An 18,720-nucleotide genomic window follows, 5' to 3' on the forward strand; every position below is an offset into this window, starting at 1 on the left:
CTGTCCCTCTCTCCCTCTGATTCATTCCTCCTTCAGTAACACTCACCTGCACAGAAAGTCCCTCCCACCAACTGCCCTTCCAGGAATGCTGACCCAAGGCCACCAGCCCAGGACGCTGCCTTATCCTAAGTCCTGAGGGAGAGAGGCTCACATGAGAGAGAGAAAGCTGCAAGCTCAGGGAGAAGGGGGCCTACCAGGAAATATGGAGGAGGGGCTGGGTGACAGGTGCAGGGAAGACACAAGTGTGAAGAGGATGTGGAAACGGGATCAGGTGAGGCAGGGGGCAGGCCCCCTGGGGGAGGGGCGGGCATGGGGGAGGGGCACAGGGTCAAACAATGGGCTTCAGTCACTTCATTCATTTCTTCCCCTACTCCCACCTCAGAGCCTTAAGGAATCCACACGTGCAACACAGAAGGAGGTCTCTGAGGTGCACACTCCACACGAAGTTTCTTGGCTAGTTTTGTTTTTCTCTCTTTTCTTTGTAAATTATGGGTCAACATCAACATTTTCCTGAGTCTAAAAACTGAAATTCATTAAAGGAAAGTATGAGATTTGATTCTTTCACCGACTGATTTTTTCAAGTGACATTTCCCACGCCTCAGTCGGCGGGGCAGTCCTGGGAGCTAAGACAGAACGGTGTCCCAGCACTGAGGCTGCCTCTCCTCTCCTCCCTGCTCTTCTCAGAGCCAGCCCCACCCCTCCCACCAGCCCTTCTGAGGCCCATGCTCAGTAAGCAGGGATCCCAGCTCTCCTCTCCCCCCCTCTGCCCTGTGCCCCGGACCCTCCCTGCACTTCCAATGTCCCTTTCCTCTCCCCTCCAACACCCATATAACCTCCCAGTGTGGAAACACATCACTGACCTACCAGTTAAACCTACACGTAAAGCTTATGGGGTCCAACGAGGTTTAGGACGGTGGTCAGGATGAGAATGACTCTCTGATTTGTCAGCTATCTTCAGCCCATCCTTCTGGGGGAGAGGGGTAAAACCAGGAGCCAGGAAATGAGAGAGTGCAGGGAGAGAGAGGGAAGGAAAAAGAGTGGGCAGTGTTGAGTTGACCACAGTTTCCTCCCTGGACTTCTCAGCGTCTCCCCTGCCTGCCCACCCACCTGAGGGGGTGAGGAAGCTGGGCAAGAGGGAGGCAAGAGCACCTTAGTTCTGGTGGCTGCCTTGGGAGGGCAGAGCTGAGGCTTCTCAAGGCCCAAGACACTCCATGCACCTGGGTGAAGGGAACTGTCCTGGCTCCACTTCACTTCTCCTCTGTTTCCATAGAACCCATCACCCCACGCCTCCCACTTTCTCAAAGGAGGCCTTTGTCCTTCTCAATTCCTCCTTCTCAGAGGTGGCGGGGAGCCCATTGCCCAGGGACCACCTCATTTCCTTAGCCCCCCCACCCCCATCCGAGAGCTCAAGGTTGGGAGGACCTTTGCTCTTACTGGTGCTGCTCACACCCCCTCCACCAGGCCCTTGGCCTCAGATGAGGGGTTGGGGAAGAGGACCAGAAAGAAGGGAGTGGACAGGAGGGGTGAGGCGGGGAGCAGTGGGCCTGCAGCCAGAGGGCCCACCAGGAGGCATGTTCCAGGCCTGGGCACACAGGAGGCTGCCCCTCCCCCAGCCCTGCAGGGTCCCTGACCTTGGATTCCAGGCTCCTGCCCCAGGGAGGGGGCAGAGGAGGGAGTCTGAGCAAATCTCTGTGACCTGCCGGTCACTGGACCCAGGCGCAGAGCAGGACTCTGTCCTCCCCACACTGGGACCCTGTGTCTGGTCTCAAGACTCTCTAACCGGACTCCCCAAGGTGAGCTCAGGCGCACTGGTGGGAATCGGTGTTTTCACAGACATCCCGGGTGATCCTAAGTGAACTCCTTCCGTGAGAAAATGGGGCTTCCTTCATAGGCTTCGTTCTCTCAGAAGAAAGAAATGCCCCTCGCCCTTTCCTCAGAGGACTGGCCCCCCATACAAACAGCTCCCGCACTCAAAAGCCAAGAAGGAAAAGACTGATAGGTTTCCCACTTTAAAAGAAACAATTCTTATGTAAGATAAAAGATACCATAAACTATGTTTTTAAAAAGTGACAGGATAGAAAAAATTGACATGTTACACAAAAATTAATATCCAGAATGTACAAAGCACTTGTAAAATCAAAGAAAAGGGCACCTACTCGATAGAAGAACCAGGAAAGGATAGAAACTTCAATCCAAGGAAACACCCCCAAAAACGCATATATGGAGGTAGAATCAATGGTAGCAGTAAATTGGAAAATGCAAATGAAAACAATGGGGGGGGGATCATTTTTTCACCCATTAATAAAAATTTGAAAGATTGGTCATTTCCAATGGCAATAAGGTTGTGAGAAAATGGGCAGTCTCAACAGCTGTTGGTGGAAATATAAATCAGTGCATCCTTTTAGGAAATCAATCTGGGGTTCGGGTCCAGGTCACCCAACAAGGCGAATATCACAATAAAGCAAGTCACGGGGATTGTTTTGGTTTCCGGTGCATATACAAGTTATGTTAGTACTATCGTGTAGCCTATCAAATTGCAATAGCATTATCTCTAAAGAAGGTACATACCTTAATTTAAGAAATACTAATTGCTAAAAAATGCTAACCATCATCTGAGTCTGTTTGAAAAATGGTGCCAACAGACTTGCTACATGCAGCATTGCAAAAACCTTCAATTTATAAAAAAACCAAAACGCAGTATCTGTGAAGCACAATAGAAATGAGCACTAAAACGAAGGTGCTTGTAAATAAACGATGCTACATCTATAATAGAAGGTGTTATGCAGCAGGTCAGAAAGAATGAGGCAGATCTGTGTGTCCTGACATGCAGAGATTAGATCGCCAAAAAATATTTAGGTCCAAACACTAAACATAGTGGCTGAGTGACACATATCATCGCACCTCATTAATAGAAGTTAAAATGAAAATAAAGCTATATCCATAGAAACAGTGTGTGTGCATGTGCAAAAACAACAGAGACAGTTGTCTGCAGGGATCACCTCACCGTGCTAACAGGATTGTGGGTAGGCGTGTGTGACAGGTAGGAAGGGACACTTTCTATTTTGTAATGTTTGAATATTTTTACAACAATGTGTACATGAGTAAAATAAGATGAAAATTTTTCATGACTGGTGAAGTGAGTGGACAGTGAGGTAAGCAGAGGTCCCAGGAGCCTCGCACCCTCCCCACCACCACCCTTGCCGAGAAAGCAGTAAAGAAATGTGTGTGCCTCATCCTAAACAAGTGCCCTGGTGACAGGAAGTCTCGATGTCCTCTGTGGAGGCTCATCTTCCATGTGGTATGTTCTCACGGGCTTGCTAACATTTAATTACATATTTGTTCTGTCCCCTCCATCATCCAAATTAACGCGACCAACTGAAGCCTTACTCCATGTCCCACCCCTGACTCGCTTTCCATACAACCCAGCACAAAGGTTTACTTTACGTTCATACCAAAACGCAGACGCAAACGCTTATCGTGCCCTTATTCATAACCGCCAAAGACCAGACACAACCCACAGGTCCTGTAACTGGAGAAGGAATAAACAAACTGGTTCATCCGTACAAAGGAACACTACTCAGCAACACAAAGGAACAAACTACAGAGACACATAGCAAAAGTGCTCAATCTCAAGTGCATTATGAAAGAAGCCAGATTCAAAGGGTTAATTACACCTCAAAAAAAAAGAAAAGGAAAATGTTTCACACTGCAGGATCCCATACCTATGACATCCTGGAATAGGCTAAGTCTGTTCTGTGTCTGGGTGAGCTGATGGTTGCGTGACCATGAATTTGTCAGAACTCAAAGGACTGCATGTTATGTATACAAACCATATCACAACGTTAAAAACAAAATGAAACAGAGACAGTTGTCCCCGGCCAGAGCCTGCTCACGGTGGCCTCCTCTCCATTCATGTGATCGATCTGGACCTAGAGGTTGTTCACGCAGTGCTTTCCTTAATTCCCCTCTTCCCATCTTTATTCCTCCTGTCTTTCTCTTCCTCCTCTGCTCCTTTTTCTTAAGCAGTGGGACACTCCCTTCAGATGGAATCCTACACGTGCCCGTGTGCAGACACCTGTTGATGAAGAAGGGGAAGGGTCCTCTCTCAACAGAATTTCGTCCCCATGTTTTCATTCTGCAGATAAAAACAAACCGAGGCCCCTAATGAAAGGGGCTCCTCTATTGCATCCATGCTCTGTGCTCCACACCCTCCTACAATGTGTCTCTCAGAGACCACCCAGAGGAGGCTGAGAGGGACCATCACGGTAAACAGCTTATCCTAACCATTCTAGAGCCTTCTAACTTTTCAGTCTGGTCATGGGGGTAACAAAATAGAAACAGGTTTGGGGAAAAACACGTCCTCTCCAGCAACCTTCCCATTCTGCCTTCTCCTTGCCTTCTCATCGGAAGAGGTGCACAGGTCACATGACTGGTAGGAGACACTGATCGTTCACGTTGACCAGGAGCTTTGCCGTGTAATGCGAGGTTGGTCAATTAAGTTCGCAAAATTGTTGCAAGAATGTTGCTAAACTTTTTTGATATCAAAGGGATTATTCATTATGAATTTGCACCAACTACACACAGTGAACCGAGTTTCCTATTTGGAAGTGCTGAAAAGGTACATGAAAAAGTTACACAACCTGAATTTTTCAACGATTCATGGCTCTTGCATCACGACAATGCACCAGCTCACACTGTCTGACAGGGAGTTTTAGCCAGTAAACAAATAACTGTATTGCAACACCCTCCCTACTCACCTGATCTGGCCCCAATGACTTTTTCTTTACCCAAAGATAAAGGAAATATTGAAAGGAAGACATTTGATGACATTCAGGTCATCAAGGGTGATGACAGCTCTGATGGCCATTCCAGATAAAGAGTTCCAAAATTGCTTTGAAGGGTGGACTAGGCGCTGGCATCAGTGCATAGCTTCCCAAGGGGAGTACTTCAAAGATGACCATAGTGATATTCAGCAATGAGATATGTTGCACTTTTTCTAGGATGATTTCACAAACTTAAGTGTCACACCTTGTAGACATAACCTTAATAAGGGTCGTCTTTCAGCCTCTTGGCAATTGTCTGAGGAGGAATGTGTATCTCAGGACTTCAGGGATTCAGGACACCCACTTCTGGAATGTATCCCACAGATACACGCATGTGAAAAGAATATGTAGATGGCTCTTTATCACAGCACCATTTATAATTCCAAAGGATTGAAAACCACCTCAATGTCCAAGCTACTGTACATCCATTCAATGGGATTCTCTGCATTTTCACAAGCTAAGGAAGCTCCCTATGGACTGATATGAACTGATCTCCAACATAGTCTATATTTTGTTAGGTACAAAGTTCTGCCTTTGATATGCTAGCTTTTCTATTTTAAAAAATATGAACATTAAGGCTATATACTCATAGACATTTAAAAAATACTCTGGAGAAAAACAATGGTTGTTGGGAAAGGATGGGGGGGTGAAGGGGGACCATGTAGAATAGATTTTTCACTGTTTAGATACATTTCTATCTATTTTTTTGAACCATTGAATCTATTCCAAATTAAATTTTCAAAAACTGATTGTGTGAGAGCTCCCACTTCAGGGAAGACGGAGTAGATTCTTCTCATGAAGTAGAACTAAAAATCCTGGACTTTATATATACACAAAGCACACACAAGACGACTGAAAGGTGGAGAGAAGAAGCAACTACTAGAGACCTCAGGACCTGAGAACAACACTGTGGTGAGGCCCCTGGTTTTCCTGCTACAGCCTGTATCCCAAACTGGGTACTGGAGCAACTGCAGCCCAGAAATAAACCCTAAGAAATGCCTGCTGTCTCCAGCCAAGGGACCAGAAAAGGACAATCGAGCAAGACAAAAACTTCTAGATACTAACTGGTCTGCCCCAGCCAAACACCACTGAAAACCATCGGCCTCATCTCCCGGCCCCGCAAACACTGAGCAGGAGCCTAGACTCCCACCCTCACCAGGCTATAGTAAGATGCCCCTCCCCATCCTGGGTGGGCCAAATGGGAAGCCAGGACTTTCCTCCCTTAGGGGCACAATCAGTGGAGACCACATGGGGACCAGGACTCCCAGAAGGACTAGTGGAGTGCCAGGACTCTCACCACTGCTCAGTTTTAACAAGGCCACCCCCCAATAATGGCTGTAGGGGACAGACACATGGGTAGCAGTGATGAGGCACCCCCTTCCCGTCAGGCAGATGTGTATCACAGGGAAGGCCTAACTCCCACCCTACCCAGCAGTATAAGGAGGGTTTCTCAACACCCTCCCTCCTCCCACCCTCTAGGATGTCAATGGAGGCCAAGAGAAGAACCCGGACCTCCACCTCTGCCTGGCGGTAATAAGGTGGTGCCCACTTTTCATCCAGGGTCAGAGAAGTCCTGCTAAAACACAAGGTTTAAATACGATCCAGACTCTTTTAACATAATGCCCAAAATGTCCAGGTTTCGATTGACAATTATTCATCATACCAAGAACCAGGAAGATCTCCAACTAAGAAAAGACAATCAAAAGACACCAACATTGAGATAGATACACAGATGTACGAAGGTCCCTGTGGGGACAGAGCCAGGAGTGAAGTTTCCAGGCTCTCGGACTCATGTGGAAAGGTGCTCACTTGGGTGGTAAATGGCCATCAACTGTGATTGGATGGCCATCAGCTGTGGCCAGTTGGCCATCAGCTGTAACCAGTGAGCCATTTGCCACTAATATAACTTCCGTGGCTACGCTAGCAGAGAATGGGGGCTAGCAAGAAGATGGTGGCTGAGCTATAAGAGCGGACTGCAGCTATTAAGTGAGGTTGGTTGGCAGAGAGAAGTGAACGGCAGGTTGCAGATAGTGTGGCTCCTGCCTCCTGTGTCTCCAACCCAGCCGCCAGCGACACTACAGTGGTGTGACTCCCCTATCTATGGCTCCGTGGGTGTTCCTTTTTGGCCTCACCATGTCCTGTGTTCTTATTCCGGGAGGCGGACTAGAGACCACGCTGACCACCAGGCATGACAGCCTCAGTGAGCAATTAGGTCATTATTGGTAGGTTTAAGTCTACTGTTTAATTTTTTGTTTTCTTTTTGTGCCCTCTGTTTTTTGTTTCTCTGTTTTCTTTTTCCTACTTTCCTGTGGGTTACTGGAACATGTTTTAGAATATCATTTTAACTTATCTATAGGGTTTTTGAGTGTATCTCTTTGTATAGCTTTTTTAGTGGTTGCCCTAGGTATGTATGTGCGTGCATATAACTCATGTTGACATTTTACCAGTGTGAGTGGTGTGCAGAAACCTACCTCCCTTTACATTCTCTTACCCTCCCCATTTATAATATAATGAAGATAATAACAGAAAGAAGAGCATACATTAATGAAACTGAGAACAGAAGGACAATGGAGAAAATCAATGAAACAAGAAGCTGGTTCTATGAAAAGATCAATAAAATTGACAAATCTTTAGCAATACTGGCCCAGAAAAACAGAGAAAAGACACAAATTCCTAACATCAGGACCAAAACAGGACATCAGGACGGTCCCTCCAGACCTCAAAAGGACAGTAAGGAATACTAGGAACGCTCTACGCACAAATTTGACGAGTTAGATGAAATCGACCAATTCCTCAAAAGTACAAACTACCACAACTGGCTCAATCTGAAATGGATCATTTGAATACCCCTGTGACTATTAAGGAAATTGACTATGTAATTAGAAACCTCCTGCCAAAGAAATCTTCAGGCCCAGTGTTTTCCCTTGAGAATTATACCAAACTTTTAAAGAAGAATTAACATCAATTCTATGGAATCCCTTCGGGAAAATAGAAAAATGAAGCCACATCGACCTTGATACCAACACCAAAGACAGTAGAATGAAAGAAAACTACAGATTAATATCCCTCATAAATACAGATGCAAAAAGATCGTAACAAAATATTAGTAAATAGGATTCAGCAATACATAAAAATAATCATATAAACCAAGTTGAATGTTTTCCAGGGATGCAAACCTGGTCTACAGGTTAATTTTAAAATTAATCAGTGTCATCCACCATATTAACAGTCTGAAGAAGAAAAAAATCACGATTATATCAACTGAAGCATAAAAAGCATTTAAAATGTAACACTCATTCATGTTACTCTTAGAAAACTAGAAATGGAGGGCAACTTCCTCACGATGATAAATAACATCTAGTAAAAACTTACAGCTAACATCCTTAATGGTGAAAGACTGAATGCTTCTCAACAAATCAGGAACAAGGCAAGGATGTCCATTCTCACCTTTGCTTCCTATTTGCAGAGGACATGATGATTTATGTAGAAAAAAAAGTCTCAAGGAATCTACAAAAAAAAGAGTGCTAGAACTAATAAGTGAATTCATCAAGTTACAGGATACAAAATCAACATGCAAAAATTAATTTATTTCTATGTACTGCAACAAGCACGTAGAAATCACAGTTTAAAATGCAAGACCATTTCCAATCACTCACAGAACATAAAAATACTTAGATGTAGATTTATCAAAACATATACAGGAATTGTATGCTGAATGCTACAAAACACTAATGAAAGAAATCAAAGATCTAAATAAATGGAGTGTTCATGGATTGTTAAGACTTAACTTAGTAAAGATGACAGTTCTCCCCAAATTGTCATACAGGTTTAATATAATTCCTATCAAGATCCAGCAATAAGGGCCAGCCTGGTGGCTCAGGCGGTTGGAGCTCCGTGCTCCTAACTCTGAACGCTGCTGGTTCGATTCCCCCATGGGCCGGTGGGCTCTCAACCACAAGGTTGCCAGTTTGGCTCCTCGAGTCCCGCAAGGGATGGTGGGCTCCTTCCCCTGCAACTAAAATTGAACACGACACCTTGAGCTGAGCTGCCTCCCGGATGGATCAGTTGGTTGGAGCGCAGGCTCTCAACCACAAGGTTGCCGGTTCGACACCCGCTGGGGATGGTGGGCTAGGCCCCCTGCAACTGGTAATGGCAACTGGACCTGGAGCTGAGCTGCGCCCTCCACAACTAAGACTGAAAGGACAACAACTTTACTTGGAAAAAATTCCTGGAAGTACACACTGTTCCCAAATAAAGTCCTTCCCCAATAACATCTTAAAAAATACAACCACAGTGAAAGATGTGCTAGGACGCCAACCGGACAGTTGTTCCTAGATGGGCGTTAACCATCGCTGCCCACTGTATCACAACAAAATTGTTGTGAGGATACCAAGGTGTATAGGCTGAGGCATGAGACTCACATTTTCTAACACATTGAGAAGCGGTTTCATTAGGCAAATATTTTTGAAGATGATGTTCAGTAAGAAAATTGGCACTGTAGCCAGTATTTCTGACATTCTTAATGAAACAAATTTGAAAATTCTAAGAGAAAGCAAAGATAGTTATTGTAAAGGCATTAATGTTATGGCGCTCAGGCTTTAAACTCTGTGATCAGCTACTGTATGTTCTCAACTTTGTTGTAACTTATTGTAGGGAACATTGTTATTAAAGGCTTCTACAATAAAAACTTACAAATACTGTTGTATCTCCTTTCTCTGTCTCTAACTTCAAATCGTTACTTTCTAAGAGTGAAATTTAAGGCATTAAAGAAAAGGATCAGATAAAAGAATGATGCTTTACAAAGTCCTGAAACAATATTTAATTGTCAATTTTGTATGTATGTAAATTCTTTGACACTTCTGCCCTCAAGAGGTGGAGTAATTCCTTCTCTCTTGAGTGTGGGCTGGACATGACTCACTTATCAGGCTGATGTGATGGTATGTGATTCTAAAACATAAAACTGCAGTTTCCACCTTGGTGTCTCTCTCTCTCTCTCTCTCTCTCTCTCTCTCTCTCTCTCTCTCTCTCTCCACTTGCTCTTAGGCAAGAAACTACCTAAGTCATTAGCCATCTTATGAAAAAGTCCCCACGGCTAGGAACTGAGGCCTCTTGGGACCATCCAAGAAGGAAATGAGGCCCCTTCCAACAGCCCTATGACTGAGCCGTGTTTCATGCGAGTCCTCCAGCCCCAGTCAAGCCTTCAGATGACGCAGCCCTGGCTGACAACTTGACTGCAACCTTGAGAGAGGCCCTGAGCCACAAGCACTCAGGTAAACCTCTCCTGCATCCTGACCCTGGGAAACTGGGATAAAATACCCATTTGTTGTTCTGAGCTGCTAACTTTTGGGTAATTTGTTATGCTGCCATACATGACTAACACAGTGTCCAAAGAGAGAAAGAATTATTGCACTTTTTATTTGCTCTAAATTAATTAAATTAGACATGTCATTTGGTTTGCATTTTATTACCACTCACAACAATCTATTTACTTGAACTTCATTTCCAACTGTGACCCAAATAAACACAAAGGGAAGAGCAGGCCATCCTAGGCTGATTCTGTGATGGTCCCTAATAACAACCCTGGTTATTCACCTTCTCCCAGTTATGCAATCAAACATTAATATAGGTGCTGGGAAGAGATTCTACAGCTGTAACTAAGGTCTCCAATCACCTGATCTTAAGACACAGGGACTATCCAAGGGCAATGTCTTAATCAGGTGAGTACTGACTGGGGTTTCTCCTGAGCAAACATTCCAAGTGAGAGGGATTCAGTGTGAGGCATTTTCTCTACTGGCAGCTTTGAAAATGGAGGGTCACATGGCAAAGACTGCTGGTGGACACTTGGGGTTGGGGCAGCACCCCCTCTCTGACATTTGTCAAGGCAACAGGGACCTTAGACCTACAACTGGGAAAAGCAATTCTGCTAACAGCTCTCTGTAAGCTTGGAGGAAGATCCTGAGCTCGGGATGAGCTCACAGCTTTGTGACAACCTGAGCAGAAAACCCATCCACACTGAGCCTGGATTTCTAAGGAACTGTGAGCAAATAAGTAGGTGTTGTTTTGAGCCACTAAGTTGTGGTAATTTGTTCCGCAGCAATAGAAAACTAATACACAGGCTCAACTGTGCAACAAATAAGCACACAGCATTTTTTCCACTGGAATGGATTTATGAACTGATATGCCCACTAGTTTGTAAGAAAATATTTCCTCTTTTGTATTTTTCAGGTTACGATTTTAGGTGATATAAATTTTAATACAATCATTCATTCATTCAACAAATAATTTAATGCCCACTATCTATCAGGAATGGCTTCATATGCCTGGGATACAACTTTGACCTAAACAGCCCAAAGCCCCTGTGCTCATGTGCCTGACATTCTAGAAGCTTCCCAGAGTGATTTGGAGCCATTGGAGTGTTTTTAGTGAAGAAATGACACAGCCTCACTGACGTTAACAGGATCGCCAATCCCTGTGGGGAGAACAGTCCTTGGCTGGCAGGTGAGGGGGTGGCACTAGTGCCACAATCAGGAGTGAGAGGGTGGTGGGGACTAAGGGGGGAAGAGGGCCTGAGGGGTGAGAGAGACAGAGAAGGACTGGAGAAGCAGGGGGAGGGAAAGAGGCAGATGTGAAGAGTTCTAAAGCAGTGGAACTCTCAGGTTGAAATAAGTTGTGTTATAGATCTTTAGTAAATTATCTAGGACCTAGCAGGGTGCTCTGTGGAGCTGCCTAAACACTAATCACCTCCTTACGCTAATCAGTTTAAAAATAATGTGTCCCAATAAAATATGCACACTGCTGAGATGTGAATTATTCATAAACAGGCAACACAGAAGCCCTGGTGAAGGACGTTTTAACTGCTTTGAACACTTGCAGCTTTGAGGTTGTTCATGCTCCTTGTTGAAATGCACAGTAACAAACTGCTTCCCCTGCTTCTTTGTATTGAGGATGCGGGGACTCAACAGACAAACTCAGGGCTGTGGAAGGAAGATCATTTTACAATAGAAACATCCGCAGTCACAGGTGCACCTTCTGGGAAAGTGAGACTTAGGAGCTTTGAGAGTCTGGCTGCAGCGCTGTTTACACACATTTCTGCACCAAGGGGGACAAATCACGGTTTTACAGATTAGCTTCCTGGTGAATCGGGGTTTCCAAGGTTGTTCCCCGCTGTGGTTAATAAAGGAGACTGGTCTCTGAGAATCTCCAGCTGGTGTTTTCAGGCACAACTTTTTTGGGGTGAAAGAGAAAAGCCATGTCCTTCCTCTATTCCCAGGGCGAGCTCACTCTGTGGCATCAAGTTCCCTGGGGGTGTCTTCTTCCAGAAGGGTCCAGGGGGAGAGGTAAAGGGTGGGAGGCAGGGCGTCCATTTCTGGGAGAGGGATTCCGGGAAGAGAAGAGGAGGAAAAGGGGCTGAGCCCTGGTTCCTCAGACAGCCCCTGGGTCACGACTCAGGGTGACAGCGTGACACAGGGCTCAGAGCAGGAGGAGGGGTCAGGGCAGAGTCCCAGGTCCCCTGAGGGCGCAGAAGCTCAATGTGGGGGAGTCCCCACCTCCCCGCGGTTTCACTTCTCCTTCTCACAACCTGTGTCGGGTCCTCCTGTCTGGAAACTCGTGACGCGGCCCCAGTTCTCACTCCCATTGCGTGTCCGGTTTCCAGAGAAGCCAATCAGTGTCACCGCCTTTCCGGTTATAAAGTGTCCACGGACCCGCCCGCACGCAGATTGTCCCCAGACCCCGAGGATGCGCGTCATGGGCCCCGGAACCCTCCTCCTGCTGCTCTCGGGGGCCCTGGGCCTGACGGGGACCCGGGCGGGTGAGTGCGGGGTCGGGAGGGAACGGCCTCCGCGGGGGGAAAGCGAGGGGACCGCCCGGTGGGGGCGCAGGACCCCGGGGAGGATGTGTCCCCACCGCCCGGCCCAGACCCCTCCCCGCTCCGTCCCCCCCGTTTCCGTCTCCCGGGCCCCCGCCCCTCCCGGCCCATCGCCCGCGGACCCGGGACCCGCGCCGGGAGGAGGGTCGCCTGAGTCTCAGTGCCTTCTCGTCCCCGTCCCCAGGCTCCCACTCCATGACGTATTTCCGCACCACCTGGTCCCGGCCCGGCCGCGGGGAGCCCCGGTTCATCGTCGTTGGCTACGTGGACGACACGCAGTTCGTGCGGTTCGACAGCGACGCGGCGAGTCCGAGGATGGAGCCGCGGGCGGCGTGGATGGAGGGGCCGTGGGTGGAGCAGGCGCTGCCGGGGTACTGGGACCGGAACACGCAGATCAGCAAGGGCAACGCACAGAATTACCGAGTGAACCTTAACACCCTGCGCGGCTACTACAACCAGAGCGAGGCCGGTGAGCGACGCGGCCCGGGTCCCGGTCACGACCCCCACGGACGGGCCGGGGTCTCCCCGAGTCTCCGGGTCCCAGCTTCACCCCGAGGCTGCGGGACCCGCCCGGCGCCTCCACCCGGGAAGAGCCCGCGGGGCCTTTGAACCCATTTCATTTTCAGTTCAGGCGCCATCACTGCGGGGTGGGCAGGGCGGGGTTAAGGGTCGGGGTTAAAAGTTGGAGCTGACGGCGGGGCGGGGTCAGGGTCTCACACCCTCCAGAGGATGTACGGCTGCGACGTGGGGCCGGACGGGCGCCTCCTCCGCGGGTACCATCAGGTCGCCTACGACGGCGCCGACTACATCGCCCTGAACGAGGATCTGCGCTCCTGGACCGCGGCGGACACGGCGGCTCAGATCACCCGGGGGAAGTTGGAGAAGGCACGAGAAGCGGAGCATTGGAGGGGCAACTTTGAGGGCCTGTGCAGGGAGTGGCTCGGCAAATACCTGGAGAAGGGGAAGGAGACGCTGCTGCGCGCAGGTGAGAGGGGCCGCGGGGCCTCCTACGAGGAGAGGAGGAAATGGGATCAACACCCGGACACCCCCTCCCCGACCCCGGGAGATGGAGTCCGCCTGGGTTTTCAGATCCGGTACCAGAGAGCGACCCAAAGGGCCCCCCTTCTCTCAGGGACAGTTAGGGGTGCAGTCTCTCAGGGGATGGAGGGGGGACCATCTCAGAAATAACTGATCAGCGGTTCCCTGTGACTCTGGCAGCTGCTCTGGGAACCCGGGGGACTTTCTCTCTCAGGCCTTGTTCGCTGCCCCGCACACAGTGTGACTGAGCTGTGACCCCAGCTTTTCTGAGTCATGTGGCCTCCACCCAGCTCAGGACCAGGAATCCCTTTTCTCTCCATCAGAGACCTGTCTCTGCCCTGGGCTGTCTCACCCTGATTCTAGAACTTTCTAAAGACTAGAGATTATCCCGGATGCCTGTGTCCAGTGTGGTGTGTGGGTTTTGTGCTCCCTTCCCCCACCCCAGTTGTCCTGACCATTCTCAGGATGGTCACATGCCCACTGCTGGAGTGTCCCCTGAGGGATGCAAAGGTCCTGAATTTTCTGACCCTTCCCCTCAGACCCTCCAAAGGCACACGTGACCCACCACCGCACCTCTGACCGTGACGTCACCCTGAGGTGCTGGGCGCTGGGCTTCTACCCTGCGGAGATCACCCTGACCTGGCAGCGTGATGGGGAGGACCTGACCCAGGACACGGAGCTCGTGGAGACCAGGCCTGCGGGGGACGGGACCTTCCAGAAGTGGGCAGCCGTGGGGGTGCCTTCTGGAGAGGAGCAGAGATACACGTGCCATGTGCAGCAGGAGGGGCTGCCCGAGCCCCTGACCCTGAGATGGGGTACAGAGGGGGCCGTGGGCACAGAGCCTCTTCTCAGGGAAAGCAGGGGCCTCTGGAAGACGTCAGGTCGGGGCTGAGGCCTGGGGGTCAGGGCCCTCACCTTCCCTTCCCTTCCAGAGCCGCCTCCCAGGCCGCCATCCCCTCTGGCATGGTGGTGGGCGTCATTGCTGGGCTGGTCCTCCTTGGAGCTGCGGTCACTGGAGCTGTGCTGTGGAGGAGGAAGCGCTCAGGTAGGGAAGGGGCGGGGACTGAGGTGTCTTGTCCCACTGAGGGGTTTCAAGCCCCAGGTGGTCGTATGTCCTGCCTCGTTAATTGGAAGGACCATCCACATACATGTGCTTTCCCAGTCTAGGGCCCTATTTGCTAACAGTTTATTAATGCACGTGTGAAAATGAGGCACAGATTTATCACCTTGATGATTCTGGTGATGGGGACGTGATTCTCAATAGTCACAGGTCAGAGCGGAAGGTCCCGCTGAGGACAGACCTCCAGGAGGGTGGTTGGTCCTCTCCCCACACATGTACTTTCCTCTGGTTTCCTGATCCTGCTGTAGTGGGCCTGCAGTCACAGGTCTGGAAATTTCTCTGGGGTCCAGGACGAGGGGGTTCTTTTATGACGTCATGGTCCTGCCTCCTTTTGGCTTTTCATGTGATGTTTTCTTCCCACAGGAGGAAAAAGAGGGAGCTACGCTCAGGCTGCAGGTGAGTATGGAGAGGGATTATCCCTGTGACCCTTGGAATAGATGGAAGCCCTTGGGGAGCTCACCCACCCTCATGATTCCTCCTTTAGCCACATCTGCTGTGAGCTCTGACCACATCCTGTCTTCTTCTCCCCCAGGCGGTGACAGTGCCCAGGGCTCTGATGTGTCCCTCACGGCTTCTAAAGGTGAGACCTGTTGGGCCACAAGTGGGAGGGGGTGGGACAGAGGGGACAGGACTGGGTACTGGGGATTCTTAGTGACAGTTTGAGCAGCGGTGGACTGTTGAGAATGTCACCACTTACAGCCACTAACCTGAATTTGTTCGTGATTATTTTCTTCTACAGCGTGAGACAGCTGCCTTGTGGGGACTGATGATGCGAGATTTGTTCCTGCCCCCACTTTGTGACACGGGAACCTCTGAGCTCTCTTTCTGCAAAGGGCATCTGAATGTGTCTGTATTCCTCTCGCATCATGTGAGGAGCTGGGAGACTGCCCGCCCCTGCCCTCCACGCCCCCTTCCCACACTGACCGAGTCTCTTCCCTGACCCACTGTCCTGTTCCAGCAGAGGCTGTTTCCATACCCGCCTTTGCGTCATGTTACCCTGAGTGGCAACTTTTACTTTCTATGGAAATAAGAATCTGGATATGAATTTGTTTTTTTCATTTCTTGCTATGAACGGTTGAGGGATTAATTAAAAGAGAAAATCCTAAAGTTGGAGAGGAAATAAATGGATGACCTGAGAACCTTCCCGAATCTGTGTATTTGCTGTGCTGAGTCTGTTCCGGGGGGAGACAGGAGAGGCTGTGAGGACCAAGCGTGGACGCGGCCTGAGCCCAATCGGGGCTCAGTGCATCGTGGGCTCTGACGTGGTCACTCCTCGGCAGGGTCACCTCTCTGCCCCTTTGTCCTTGTCCCTTCAGTAGAACCTTGTCCCACCAGGACCTGTGATCACACAGACTCGAGCATCACCCAGGTCTGGTCTTGTCAGTGACGGCTTCGTGTGGCCGGGTCACCAAGGCTCAGGCCTGGCCCGGCCCTCGGCCCCATCTTCTGGGTGTTCATTTGTTGTTTCTATAGAGGAATATGACTGTTTGTTCTTGTTACGAGTCCTGGTCTCATTCTCCTCTGGGTGTCCCCTGTCTGTCAGCAGCAGGTGTTTTGCCTGTCGTTGTCCCCACATGCCCAGGAGACCCTGCACACAGGAGTATGTGGCTTGAGAGATGAATTTTCAAGCTCATCCTGGTCTCGCCTCCTTCCAGGGCTTGATGGTTCTTTCCATCTTTTCCCAAACTATCAGAGGAACCAGATTCTGGAATGAGCAGAGGAGGGTTCCCGTGATTTCCCATCTTAGATAAGTTCCTGCTGGAATTTTGCTCTGCTCGCCGCCCTCTCTCCCTGCCCTGAGCTCTAGTGCTGGCCCGATCCTAGCTCAGATTTATGAAGCAGGGTCTGATTGAGATTTATATTTAGTTTGAAAAGGGCACCATAAGTCAGGGCTCACTATTTCCTGAAGAGGGAACTATAACTGTGCTGTGGTGAGCAGGAGGGCAGGTGTGGGAGAAAGAAGGGTGGAGGGGGAGAGCAGCACCTGTGAGAAAAGTGGAGGTGGCCCTGATGCCAGTGTGAGGGGACTTGGTGCTGTGGCTGCCACAAAACAGCATGTGACCTGAGGCTACATTAATAAAGAGACTGTCCTTAGAACAGGGAGGCGCTGTCACTGATCCTTCACTGACATTGGCCGAGTGCCAGATGTGTGACAGTTTCTGCATCTGGGAAACATCACTGAAGTAAAGTCAGAAAAATGGCTAAACTTGGGGAGCGTCTGTTCCAGTGGGAAGAGACAGACTATATCCTATAAGCACAGTAAACGAGGAAGGTGTTTATGTTAGAAGGAGATAAGTGTTCCGGGAAAATGCAGTGGGGAAGGGGATCCAGAGTGTGGGGTGTGGGGCCAGGGAAGACGGCTGTTTTGGTTGGGGTGCTCAGGTGGGCCTCACTGGGAAGCTGACCTTGAGGGAAGATGGGAAGGACATAAGGAATTGTTCTTTCCAGGCAGGGAACCTGCAGTAGGAATGCCCTGGGGCAGGAGTTGTCTGGTTTCTGGAAAGAACAGAGAAGCAGGTGTGCCTGTCGCAGAGAGTGATGAGAAGAGACAGGTACGGCCAGACCACGTGGCCGGGAGGATGGTAGAGGGCAGTGAGCTGTGCACTGAGTGAGGTGGGAGGTACCGGACAGTTAGGAGCAAAGGGGACATGGTGTGACGTCCTTTCAGGGGACCGCTGGGGCTTCGTTGCTGAGAACAGACTTGGAGGAGGGAGGCCGTCGGGAAGCTGGAGGAATCTGCAGGGTTCTGGGCTGGACCTGCTGCCACTGGGCATGAGTAGTGGGAACAGTGGGAGTGGGGGTCTGGGTACGTCCTGAATGTGGACATTACAGCATTTCCTAATGGGCGAGTCCGGGGTGTGAGACTCAGGGACACCCATCATCTCATAGGAAACAGGTAGAAAGATGGAATTGCTCTCAGCAGAAATGAGAAGACTCTGGAAGGATCATATCTGAGGGGTGGGGGGCTTCATGGACATTCATTTTAAAGATGCTGGAGCTGAGATGTCTGTTAGAAATACAAGTGTGGTCATCGGACTGGCAGTTGGGCAGATGCGTCTAGAGATTAGGGGAAATGTCTGGGCTGGAGAAATAGACTTGGGAGGTGACACATATAAATGATATTTAAAGCCTTGAGCACAGATGAGGTCACCAAGGGAGTGATGGCTGTAGAAGAGAAAGGAACAGGACTGAACCCTGGACCCCCAGTGCTGTGATCTGATCAGACCACACACCTATGCAGACGGCACAGTTCTGGCCCCACGTCGATAAGGCACGTAGACCAGCGAGTCCCAAACTTCCCTGGGCACAGGAATCCCCTGGACATCTTGTTAAGACTCAGAAAGTCTGGAGCAGAGCAGAGACTCTGGATTCATGAGGAGGTTGGTGCCGCTGCTGGTCTTCAGGTCACACTTTTAGTAGCAAGACCGTCACCAGGATTCCCACAGGCTGTGCGTCAGCCTCACCTGCAGGGCTTGTTACAGAAGCGACTCCTGGGCTTGTGTCCAGTTCTCTGAGATGGTGGGTCTGGGAGAGGCCTGAGTGTCTGTAACAAGCCCACAAGCTGTCCTGGGGCTCAGCCAGCTTGGGAACCTCTGAGGTCAGTGATGGGGCTCAGGGTAGGGAATGGTCTTAAATTACCTTTTATAGGTGTTTTTCCTCAGAAAGGGGAGGACATATATCGTCTATTATGAGACATGATGTTGGGAGTTACATGTTGTCTCTCTACCATGGGGCAGAGTCAGGTGGAAGTTAGGAATGGGTGACAGGTCAGTGTAATAAAATCTCTGAAAGCTCGCTCCTGAAACTCTTCCCCAGATTGATTTCTGGGAGCAAACAACGGAATCGATTTTTCTCTAATTTAGACATACACA

The 18,720-nt window shown here is 49.5% G+C and overlaps 2 long non-coding RNA genes across 2 annotated transcripts; one reads left to right on the plus strand and one right to left on the minus strand.

Moving 5' to 3' along the window:
* Positions 1-11,741: 11,741 nt before the first annotated feature.
* Positions 11,742-12,507, minus strand: LOC141571650 (uncharacterized). The gene is made up of 2 exons (XR_012496590.1): positions 12,403-12,507; positions 11,742-12,189 (listed from the first exon to the last, which is right to left on the minus strand). It is a non-coding gene; the product is annotated as an uncharacterized LOC141571650 (long non-coding RNA).
* LOC109440265 (class I histocompatibility antigen, Gogo-B*0101 alpha chain) lies at positions 12,464-15,997 on the plus strand. The gene is made up of 8 exons (XR_012496583.1): positions 12,464-12,633; positions 12,875-13,159; positions 13,400-13,675; positions 14,268-14,543; positions 14,661-14,773; positions 15,212-15,244; positions 15,381-15,428; positions 15,588-15,997. It is a non-coding gene; the product is annotated as a class I histocompatibility antigen, Gogo-B*0101 alpha chain (long non-coding RNA).
* The last annotated feature ends 2,723 nt before the right edge of the window (positions 15,998-18,720 follow it).

The sequence above is a fragment of the Rhinolophus sinicus genome, linkage group LG05, assembly GCF_036562045.2.
Source record: "Rhinolophus sinicus isolate RSC01 linkage group LG05, ASM3656204v1, whole genome shotgun sequence".
Classification (NCBI taxonomy): Eukaryota; Metazoa; Chordata; class Mammalia; order Chiroptera; family Rhinolophidae; genus Rhinolophus; species Rhinolophus sinicus.